Below are 11589 nucleotides of genomic sequence, written 5' to 3'. Positions count from 1 at the left end.
TTTAAAACTTTCATGTGTTCGTCAATGTCTTTTTCGTTTTCGGTAATCAGATTTTTGTTTTCAGTCATCTGATTATGTATTGATAACATATGTGCGGAGGTGTCTTCCTTGTTTTTAGTTATCTGATTTTGAATTGATGTCATGTGATTTTTGTTTTCAGTCATTTGTGTGATAGTAGCGTCAGATATACTGGCAATATTTGTCAAATGAAACTGCTCTGCCTCCGCCACGTAGATCGACGTGACGTCGCAGACAAGAATGTGCTCTGAGCTGGATTTAGCTATTTGACTAGTGGTCAGCCTAGTTACGAAATTTCCGTCACTAGGCATCTTAACTACTGATTGATCGTTACTATTGCAGTCAACTCTGGAGTCACTGTCACTGTATTGTTCAATGTTAAGTTGGATTCATAGAGTAAATATCTCTGGAGTGAGCATTCACATGCGCAGAACAGATTTTGTCTTGTCAACATACACTGCCGGCTTGGTCACGTGTCCTCGGGACGTCGTGTGTTTGTCCGTATAGCGCCCTGTATATTTCGAATGTCACTACACCCCTAGTACAGACGGATTCTTTTCGCATCTGTCGTGGATTATTTATGTATGTTGCGCAGACATTTTAACAGTATCCATTTGATACCGAGAATAAACCAGCTCCGTAACTTTTAAGGGCAAGTGATATTGCATACTGCTTCTTTGCGATAGATTACATAGTCTAGATGCACTCGATTTTTGGTAGTTCTCGGTATGATACGGCACTTTATAGTATTACAGAACCTGACGTACATTTTTGCAATGATAGTCTTGCAAAACGACTTGACAGTACGCTAGTACTTTTGCAAGTATCCAAAAAACATGAATTTACCACACCTTCGCGATTATATCCTTGCTAATTCTTCCTTTTTTCTGCTATTTCTGCGTATTTATTTTCTTGTTTTTGCGAACTAAAGCACAATTTTTTTTTACTTGTGAGACTTTGAAGTGTTGGTTTAACGCATTTTATCCGCTTGCTCCCAGTTTATTAAATAAATAGTAGACTGAGTAAGAAGGGGGAAAAAAGGCGATCGGAAAATAAATGTAGCATAAAGCAAATACAGTTGGTCATGTAACAGTCAACCCATATAACACCATTAAGGGAAGTGGAAAGTGATACAAATGAAAGAGTTTGGGGACATGTTTACTAATATTTTACACTTCTTAATAAAATGGCGAATAAAATAAATTGAAGGCAAAATACACCAAAGAAGATGTATGTGTACTTTGATTAGCTACACTATTGTGTCTTTTATTTGATTTGTGCAGAAAATGTAGTTACACTGAAATTCGTAGTAGGTGCTATGGAAAATTAAAAATAGTTGGTATAGCATCTACCATGTCCAAATTTTTCTCTCTCTGAACACTCCTCTTCAAAGCGTTTTGAACATACTTTGGAATATTTTTTGGGGACAAAATTACTCCTGCTTATTTTCTGGAGCCACATCTTTACTCGTTGTTCATCCTTCAGGAAATTAAAATATAAATCACACATAATCATTCTCCGTGGCCTAGACACACTTCACATGGTCTTCTACTGTAACTTCATGTTAAACAAAAAGGTTTGGACACACATATTATATCAAGACAATTACAGACTCCCACTCTATTGAATTTATCTGTGTCCCATCTTTCAAATCTATATACATAATCGACAAGTCACTGATAAATGCATGGAGGATAGTATTTGCTGAAACAACTAAACATTCCCTTTCCTGTTCCACTAGCTAATTTACGAGAGGAAGCGGTTGTTTGTAGGCTTTTGTACAAGGCGTAATATCTATTACATAGTCATAAAATCGGAGAAAAATAGGTCTACAGAATCAAGCCTTAATTATAATGCGTCTCGAAATTTTTAAATGTAGTACCCATGAAAAGTTACCATCCTTCCTTCCACATATTTTTCTTTGCATCCGTAGCAACAACAGTAATTCACCATCGCTATTACACTATCAACAGACGGCGAAAACACAACAAAAACTCTTGATCTTATAAACTTCAAACTCTGCAGAAAGCACACACACACAGCGAAGTCCCTAAAACACGTGACAATCCTGGTTTGATGTCGACAACATGCGCAGAACGGAATACTCCCTCCAGAGATATTTACTCTATGGTTGGATTCGGTTTGCGTCTCGAGTTTTCCATTTTTGCTAATTGCTTAAATGTTACTACCATGCTACACGTAATGTATATTGCAAGAAAAATCTTTAAACTCGTTTGAGAATGAATTCATGAAATGAATTCCATATGGCAATATGTTGGCTTAACTGAGCAAGAATTGCAATTAATGACGAAAAAATTAACATTAATGGCTGCTTGTCATTTTATGTTGCACATGACACAATTCACCCATTTTGTGGAATGGTATGACTGCATTGTTGTAAAAAAACAGCATGATAAACATAATTTGGAATACGAGACCTTGCGAAAAAGTGACTGCTGTGGTTATGGAAAATTTTGACAAAGCTAGAAAGCGAGCCACAATTGCTGAAAGCTCTTGGCCTAGTGTGCTAATGTAAAAATGCAATGTCTTACCTTGGATACAAGTATTCAGTGCAGATTTCAGGTTTCATCAACAATTTCAATGGTTCATGTTTTTCTTTGGTCTTTACAAATATCCCATGGTAATGGCTCATCAGATATGATTCCATTATCCATACAACAAAGAAAAACAATGTGGCAAATAAGAAAAGGTGCAGACGTTAATTCGCCAGTTTGATTTATCGTGATTTTTCCTGTCTGGTTTGAGAATATCGAACAATAAACAAATAATAATAAGTAATAATAATAGCATTTAATCAGTTTATACAAACTTTGTGCGCTTAACAAAGGCTTTTTGCATAAGGTCCATTCCTTTAATATTGACCATGAGAGATTTTCTGAAAATATTCCTCTATTGGACTTCATACATTGAATAATTCGAAAGCTTTTGTTCGCACTGGACTTTTGGTTTAATTTGTAACACAGAACCTTTAGCCTTTCCAAGACGCCTTTGAATTGGAACGGCAGCTTGCAACATAAATGAAACACAAGATTAAATAATATCACTATATTCACAAAATATTATACTAAATTAAATTACTGAGACACTTACACTTATTCTGTTGCCGTGTGCAACTATGAGTATGCCTAGTGATATTGTGTCTCCTTGACTAATGGCAGTGTGCCAAATAATCATCTGCAGCAATATGAGATATGCTTCCGATCAGGACAGCTTCTAGAACAAAATGGTGCCGTCTTCTTGGTAAGACAACTGAACAACATAATTACTCTGTTTCAGTGGTTGCACGCCACAACTGCTTATATTAATTAATATTTTAAGTAACTCTTTATTTATATTCTGAATTTAGATGTATAGTACGTTTTTGTTATATGTCCACGCCCATCCTGCAAATGTGCCTTTAAACTACAAGAAAAGTACATTCTTGGATGTGGTGACACCCTGTGTTTCTGTCTCTGTCCGTATGATATTCCTCTCCATTTGAGTACAATCGGTCACTGCTTTTGTGTGTATGACTCTAAGATTCTCAGGATATCATCAATAATACCAAACCACACCAATTATCAACAAGACCTTGTGTGATACTTACTCATATATAGTTTAATAATGTGCAAAGTGTTCAGGTATACAGTAGGACCTAATTAAAAAGTGTCAGACTCAGACTAATATAATCTCATTAGATACATACATAAGTTATTGATTTAATGTTAGAAGACTTGTCAATATACGTAATATAACTGAGACATACAGTTTGTCAAAAACCAAAATTTAATCTTAATTCAGAACCACCAGCACATGTTTATTATGTAACTCCACAAAGAGAGCTTTAGCAAAACTTAAAAAGTCCATAGCGGAATAATAACATTTTTGCTTAAATATGGTACGTAACTTTCTTTTCAGCAAGTTTACTTCCATTCTGTGAAAGTTTCATATTTTTAGTTTATTATAAATTCTCTTAAATATGTACTCAGGAGCCTGGGAGTAGAGTTTCAAACAACAAGATGGTGATATGAAATTACCTTTGTTTCTGGTAACATACATTTATCGTATATTGTTTCCTACAAATAATTCTACATTGTAATGTATAAATTTAAAAAGTTTATAAATCTAAATATGCAGAATATTTGAAATATATAGCTCCCTAAATAGCGGTCAGTGTGAATTGCTTGGCTTATTACTTTACACATCCTGATAATAATTTTTTGATGATAACATACTATTTATATTCCATCAAAAGACTTGTCCATAGCTTACAACAGTTTCAAAGTTCTGTGATTAAAAGGTTTACATCAACTGCAGAGGACAGTATTGTCATTATGAATGCAAGACTGTTACCTTGTCTGCAAAGTAGTTTACGTGAAAAGACCACCAAAAATTATTTTGCAGTAACATGCCTAGGAATTTGACAGAGTCTGCATCCCCACATTCCTGGATTTTATGGTTAACTTTAAAGTTTTTTGATTTTGATTTTTTAGTTTGAAACCATGTCACTTGGGTCTTTGTCATGTATAATTATGATGTATTTTAATCATGTCAATAATCCAAGGTGTTTATGGTGTCAGTGACAGGAGAATTTTTTCTGTTTTGAGTAGGAAGAGATGTATTGTCTGCTAATAAAACTGAGTGAGCTGTTATACTTAGAGGTTAATTATTTATGGACTGACTGACAATGAAGGTGAGCAAACCAGTAGGGCAAGAGTAAAAGAAGTGAAACTTCACAGATTGAAAGGGTATGTGACATTATTGCAGTGATTATAAAATCGAATTAGCCATTATAAACGTGCTAATCAATATGACCATGGCCAGTTCAAAATCATGATTTTAGATTTTCACCCATCTCGCTATTTACTACATAATATGACAACTGATTTCGCAGTTGGGGCCCCCTTTCAGCTTGGTACTGCAAGTGGCCGTTGCTAATTGTGTTATCTTGGATATAAAAATCTTACAGTTGTATCACCTCTGATGCCCCTCTCAGCTTGGCGCACCAAGTATCGTCTTCTGCCACTTCCGCCTTAAACCATCCCTGAATATGGCATTGCACCCTCTCTGGCCTGGAAGAAAGTGGCATGCACATGGTTTTTTTTAGATTAGGTTCCTCCTCACGGGAAACAAACCATTGACCTGAAAAATTACCAGTTCATGACACTGATGTGGGTGTGTCAACTGTAAAAATGGTTAGTTCTCCTAAACAGGTCATTCCAAAGGATTTAAATATGCTGCATCTCATGTTAGTAAATTTTTGAAATGTCTGTAGTAATATCCTTGAGTTACTCCCCGAAATAAACAGTAGCAATGCCAATATTGTATTAGGTACCGAAAGCTGGTTGCAACCAGACATAAATAGCAGTGAAATTATGAACTCGGCCTGGAAAGTGTTTAGGAAGGACAGAGCTGATGATATGGGAGGTGGTGTGTTCATTGCAGTTAAAACCTGTTTAAGCACAATTGAGATCGATAATCGGTCGGACTGTGAAATAGTTTGGATAAAGCGGTCAGGAGAGACACAGTTAGCCCTCTTTGAGCATGATATACAGCAGGCTCTAGATACCGGCTCCTAAGTTAATGCCATATTTATCGACTTCCGAAATGCGTTCATCTCAGTTCGGCACTGTCGCTTGCTCCTAAAAGTGCGCGCTTACGGTCTATCTGATGAGATATGCGGTTGGATAGAAAGTTTTCTAAGAGACAGAGAGCAGTATGTCGTCCTGAATGAGGTGACTTCAACAGAAACAAGCATAACTTCAGGTGTGCCCCAGGGCAGCCTTTTGCGATTTACATAAACGATCTGGTTGATGATATTGACAGCGGCATTAGACTGTTTGCCGATGATGCTATAGTCTACAGGAAAGTAGTATCACACGAAAGTTGTGATCAAGTCAATGAGAATTTGCAGAAAATAAATGTGTGGTGTAATGACTGGCAGTTATCTCTCAATATTAGTGAGTGTAACCTACTGCATATAACAAGGCGAAAATCCCCATTAATGTATGAATACAAGATAAATGCCAAGTCTTTGGAAGTGGTAACATCCGTCAAGTATCTGGGTGTGACTATTAGAAATGATCTGAAATGGAAGCAACAGTCGGTATTGTAGTTATAAATTGGCATAGCTTTGTTGGAAAAGTACCAGAGCTTCAAGTGCTGATAGAAAGCACTGAAGCTGAAATTGTTATAGGAACAGAAAGTTGGCTAAAGCCGGAGATAAAACCTGCCGAAATTGTTATAGAGGCGCAAACCGTTTTTGGAAAGGATAGATTAAATAAAGTAGGTGGTGGTGGGTTTGTGTCTGTTGGTAGTAGTTTATTTTGTAGTGAAGTCGAAATAGATAGTCCATGACAATTAATTTGGGCAGAGGTTACACTCAACAGCCATACCAAAATAATAGTTGGCTCCTTCTAGGCCCCCTGACTCAGATTATATAGTAGCTGAACGGTTTGAAGAAAACTTGAATCTCATTACAAATAAGTACCCCACTCATTCAGTTATAATTAGTGGAGACTTCAATCTACCTTCGATTTGTTGATGCAAATACATGTTCAAAGGTGGTGGTAGACAGAAAACTAAATGCTTTCTCTGAGAGTTACTTTGAACAGTTAGTTTATGAGCCCACACGAGTTGTAAATGGTTGCGAAAACACACTTGACATCTTAGACACAAATAATCCTGATCTAATAGAGAGCATCATGATGGATACAGGGATTACTGAACACAAGGTCATTGTAGCGAGGCTCAAAACTGTATCAACCAAAACCACTAAAAATAAACGCAAAATATATCTATTTAAAACAGCAGATCAAAATTCGCTTAATGCCGTCCTAAGAGAGAGTCTTCATTCCTTCCAAGCTAATTATGTGAGTATAGACCAGATATGACTCAAATTCAAAAATACGGTGTCGACAGCAATAGGTAGATTCATACCGCATAAGTTAATAAGAGACGGGGCTGATCCAACATAATACAAAAAGCACATAATAACACTGTTGCAGAAGCAACGAAAAAAGATGCCAATTTCAGAAGAACGCAAAATCCCCAAGACTGGCTAAGTTTCACGGAAGCTCGAAATTTTGTGTGGATGTCAATAGGAGATGCTTTTAATAATTTCCACAATGAAATATTGTCTAAAAATATAATAGAAAACTCAAAGAAATTCTGGTCATATGTAAAGTATACCAGTGGCAAAAAACAGTCAATAACATCACTGCGCAATAGCGATGGAAATGTTACCAATTATGGTGGCACTATAGCGGAGTTACTAAACACAGTTTTCCGTAATTCCTTCACAAAAGAAGACGAAGTAAATATTCCTGTTAGCACGAGTGACATAAAAGTAGATATCTTAAGTGTTGCGAAACAACTCAAATCACTTAACAAAGGCAAGTCTTCAAGTCCAGATGGTATACCAATCAGGTTCCTTTCAGAGTATGCAGACACAATAGCGCCTTTCTTAGCAATCATATACAACCGCTCACTTGACGAAAGGTCTGTTCCTAAAGGTTGGAAACTAGCACAGGTCACACCAATATTCAAGAAAGGAAATAGGAGTAACCCATTGAATTACAGACCCATATCACTGACCTCAATTTGCAGTAGGATTTTGGAGCATATACTGTACTCTAACATCATGAATCACCTTGAAGAAAATGACTTATTGATACATAACCAACACGGATTCAGAAAATATCATTCTTGTCCAACACAGCTAGTTCCTTATTCACATGAAGTAATGAGTGCTGTCAGCAAGGGATCTCAGGTCGATTCCATATTCCTAGATTTCCAGAAGGCTTTTGATACCGTTCCTCACAAGCGACTATTAATCAAATTGCGTGCATATGGAGTATCATCTCAGTTGTGTGGTGGCTTCGCGATTTCCTCTCAGAGAGATCACCATTCATAGTGATAGACAGTAAATCATCGAGTAGAACAGAAGTGATATCTTGCGTTCCACAAGGTATTGCCATAGTAGGTTTTCTGATGTTTTTGATTTATATAAATGATCTAGCGGATAATCTGAGCAGCCCCCTTAGATTGTTTGCAGATGACGCGCTGTCTAGTAAAATCATCAGACGATCAAATGGCTCTGAACACTATAGGACTTAACTGCTGAGGTCATCAGTCCCCTAGGACTTACAACTACTTAAACCTAACTAACCTATGGACTCCACACACATCCATGCCCAAGACAGGATTCGTACCTGCGACCGTAGCGGTCGCGCGTTTCCAGACTGTAGCGCCTAGAACCGCTCGGCCACACCGGCCGGCATCAGATGATCAATTCCAAATACAAAATGATCTAGAGAGAATTTCTGTATGGTGCGAAAAGTGGCATTTACAACTAAACAAAGAAAAGTGCGAGGTCATCCACATGGGTACTAAAAGAAATCCAATAAATTTTGGGTATACGATAAATCGCTCAAATCTAAGGGCTGTCAATTCGATTAAATACCTAGGAACTACAATTACGAGCAACTTAAATTAGAAATACCACATAGATAATATTGTGGGGAAGGCGAAACAAGGACTGTGCTTTGTTGGAACAACACTTAGAAGATGCGACAAACCCACTAAAGAGACAGCCTGCATTACACTTGTCCGTCCTCTGCTGGAATATTGCTACGCGGTATGGGATCCTTACCAGGTAGGATTGACAGAGAACATTGAAAAAGTGCAAAGAAGGGTAGCTCGTTTCACAATAGGGGTGAGAGTGTCACGCGAGTTGGGGTGGCAGTCACTGAAACAAAGGCGGTTTTCTTTGCAGCGAGATCTATTTACGAAATTTCAATCACCAACTTCCTCTTCCGAATGCGTAAATATTTTGTTGACACCCACGTAGTAGGGACATATGATCATCATAATAAAATTAGAGAAATCAGAGCTCTATATCATCATGATCATCATCATCATCATCATTTAAGACTGATTATGCCTTTCAGCGTTCAGTCTGGAGCATAGCCCCCTTATAAAATTCCTCCACGATCCCCTATTCCGTGCTAACATTGGTGCCTCTTCTGATGTTAAACCTATTACTTCAAAATCATTCTTAACCAAATCCAGGTACCTTCTCCTTGGTCTGCACCGACTCCTCCTACCCTCTACTGCTGTACCCATGAGTCTCTTCGGTAACCTTGCTTCTCCCATGCGTGTAACATGACCCCACCATCTAAGTCTGTTCACCCTGACTGCAACATCTATAGAGTTCATTCCCAGTTATTCTTTGATTTCCTCATTGTGGACACCCTCCTGCCATTGTAGTAGCTGAGCGCTCACTGCATTAGCTTTGCTACACCTCGCTTTCAGTTCTTTCACTATGTTGCCATCCTGTGAGAATATGCATCCTAAGTACTTGAAACCGTCCACCTGTTCTAACTTTGTTCCTCCTATTTGGCACTTAATCCGTTTATATTTCTTTCCCACTGACATTACTTTCGTTTTGGAGATGCTAATCTTCATACCATAGTCCTTACATTTCTGATCTAGCTCTGAAATATTACTTTGCAAACTTTCAATCGAATCTGCCATCACAACTAAGTCATCTGCATATGCAAGACTGCTTATTTTGTGTTCACATATCTTAATCTCACCCAGCCAGTCTATTGTTTTCAACATATGATCCATAAATAATATGAACAACAGTGGATACAGGTTGCAGCCTTGTCTTACCTCTGAAACTACTCTGAACCATGAACTCAATTTACCGTCAACTCTAACTGCTGCCTGACTTGCTTGCAAAAGTTTGCCTCCTATTCCATAATCTCGTAGAACAGACAATAACTTCCACCTAGGAATCCGGTCATATGCGTTTTCTAGATCTATAAAGCATAGATACAATTCCCCGTTCCACTCATAACACTTCTCCATTATTTGCCGTAAGCTAAAGATCTGGTCCTGACAACCTCTAAGAGGCCTAAACCCACACTGATTTTCATCCAATTTGTGCTCAACTAATACTCGCACTTTTCTTTCAACAATACCTGAGAAGATTTTACCCCCAACGCTGATTAAAGAGATACCTCTGTAGTTGTTACAATCTTTCCTGTTTCCATGTTTAAAGATTGGTGTGATTACTGCTTTTGTCCAGTCTGATGGAACCTGTCCCGACTCCCAGGCCATTTCAATTATCCTATGTAGCCATTTAAGACCTGAAATTCCAGTGTATTTATGAGTTCCGACTTAATTTCATCCACCCCAGCTGCTTTATTGCACTGCAGTCTATTGACCTTTTTCTCCACTTCCTCAAATGTGATCCTATTTCCATCATCATTCCAATCCCATTCTACCTTGAAATCTGAAACATTACTGATCGTATTTTCAATTCATTGAGCAACTCTTCAAAATATTCCCTCCATCTGCCCAAGGAATCCACAGGATTCCAAAATACTTATCATTTCCTTCTTACCTCCCTTTCGAAGACTGCTAATTACACTCCAGAATGGTTTTCCAGCAGCTTGACCCATAGTCTCCAACCTGCTTCCAAAGTCTTCCCAAGATTTCTTCTTGGATGCTACAATTATCTGTTTGGCTTTGTTTCTTTCTTCAACATAACTTTCTCTGTCTACCTGAGTTCCAGTATTTAGCCATTTTTGATATGCCTTCTTTTTCCTTTTACAGGCTGCCTTGACTGTGTCATTCCACCAAGCTGTTTGCTTCATCTTACTTTTACACACTACTGTTCCAAGATATTCTTTAGCCACTTCTAGTACTGTGTCCCTGTACCTTGTTCATTCCTTTTCCAATGACTGTAATTGACTACATTCAACTAACTGATACCTTTCTGAGATCGCTGTTATGTACTTGTGCCTGATTTCCTTATCCTGAAGTTTCTCCACTCTTATCCTCCTACATATGGACCTGACCTTCTGAACTTTCGGCCTCACAATCCCAATTTCACTGCAGATTAAATAATGATAAGTGTCATCAAAGAATCCCCTGAATACACATGAGTCCCTCACAGCCTTCCTGAATTCCTCATCTGTTATTATATAGTCATTGACAGATCTGGTTCCCCTGCCTTCCCAAGTATACCGGTGAATGTTCTTATGTTTAAAAAAAGGAGTTTGTGATTACTAAGCCTGTACTGGCTCAGAAATCCATAAGTTGCTTACCATTCCTGTTGGCCTCCATATCCTCACCAAATTTACCCATAACCTTTTCATACCCTTCTGTTCGATTTCCAATCCTGGCTTTAAAATCACCCATGAGCAGAACACTGTCCTTGTCCTTTACTCTAACAACTACATCACTGAGTGCCTCATAAAAACTATCCATTTTATCTTGATCTGTCCCTTCACAATGCGAATATACTGACACAATCCTAATTTTCTTGTTAGACAATGTCAAATCTATCCACATCAGTCGTTCGTTTACATACCTTATTGCAACTACGCTGGGTTCCATTTCTTTCCTGATGTAAAGCCCTGCACCCCATTGTGCTATTCCTGCTTTGACTCCTAACAGGTAGACCTTGTATTCTCCCACTTCCTCTTCTTTCTCACCCCTTACCCGAAGTCACTAACAGCTAAAACGTCCAGCTCCATCTTACTTGCAGCCTCTGCC

This window comes from Schistocerca gregaria, chromosome 5 (genome assembly GCF_023897955.1).
Source record: "Schistocerca gregaria isolate iqSchGreg1 chromosome 5, iqSchGreg1.2, whole genome shotgun sequence".
NCBI lineage: Eukaryota > Metazoa > Arthropoda > Insecta > Orthoptera > Acrididae > Schistocerca > Schistocerca gregaria.
This window is presented reverse-complemented; position numbering follows the sequence as displayed.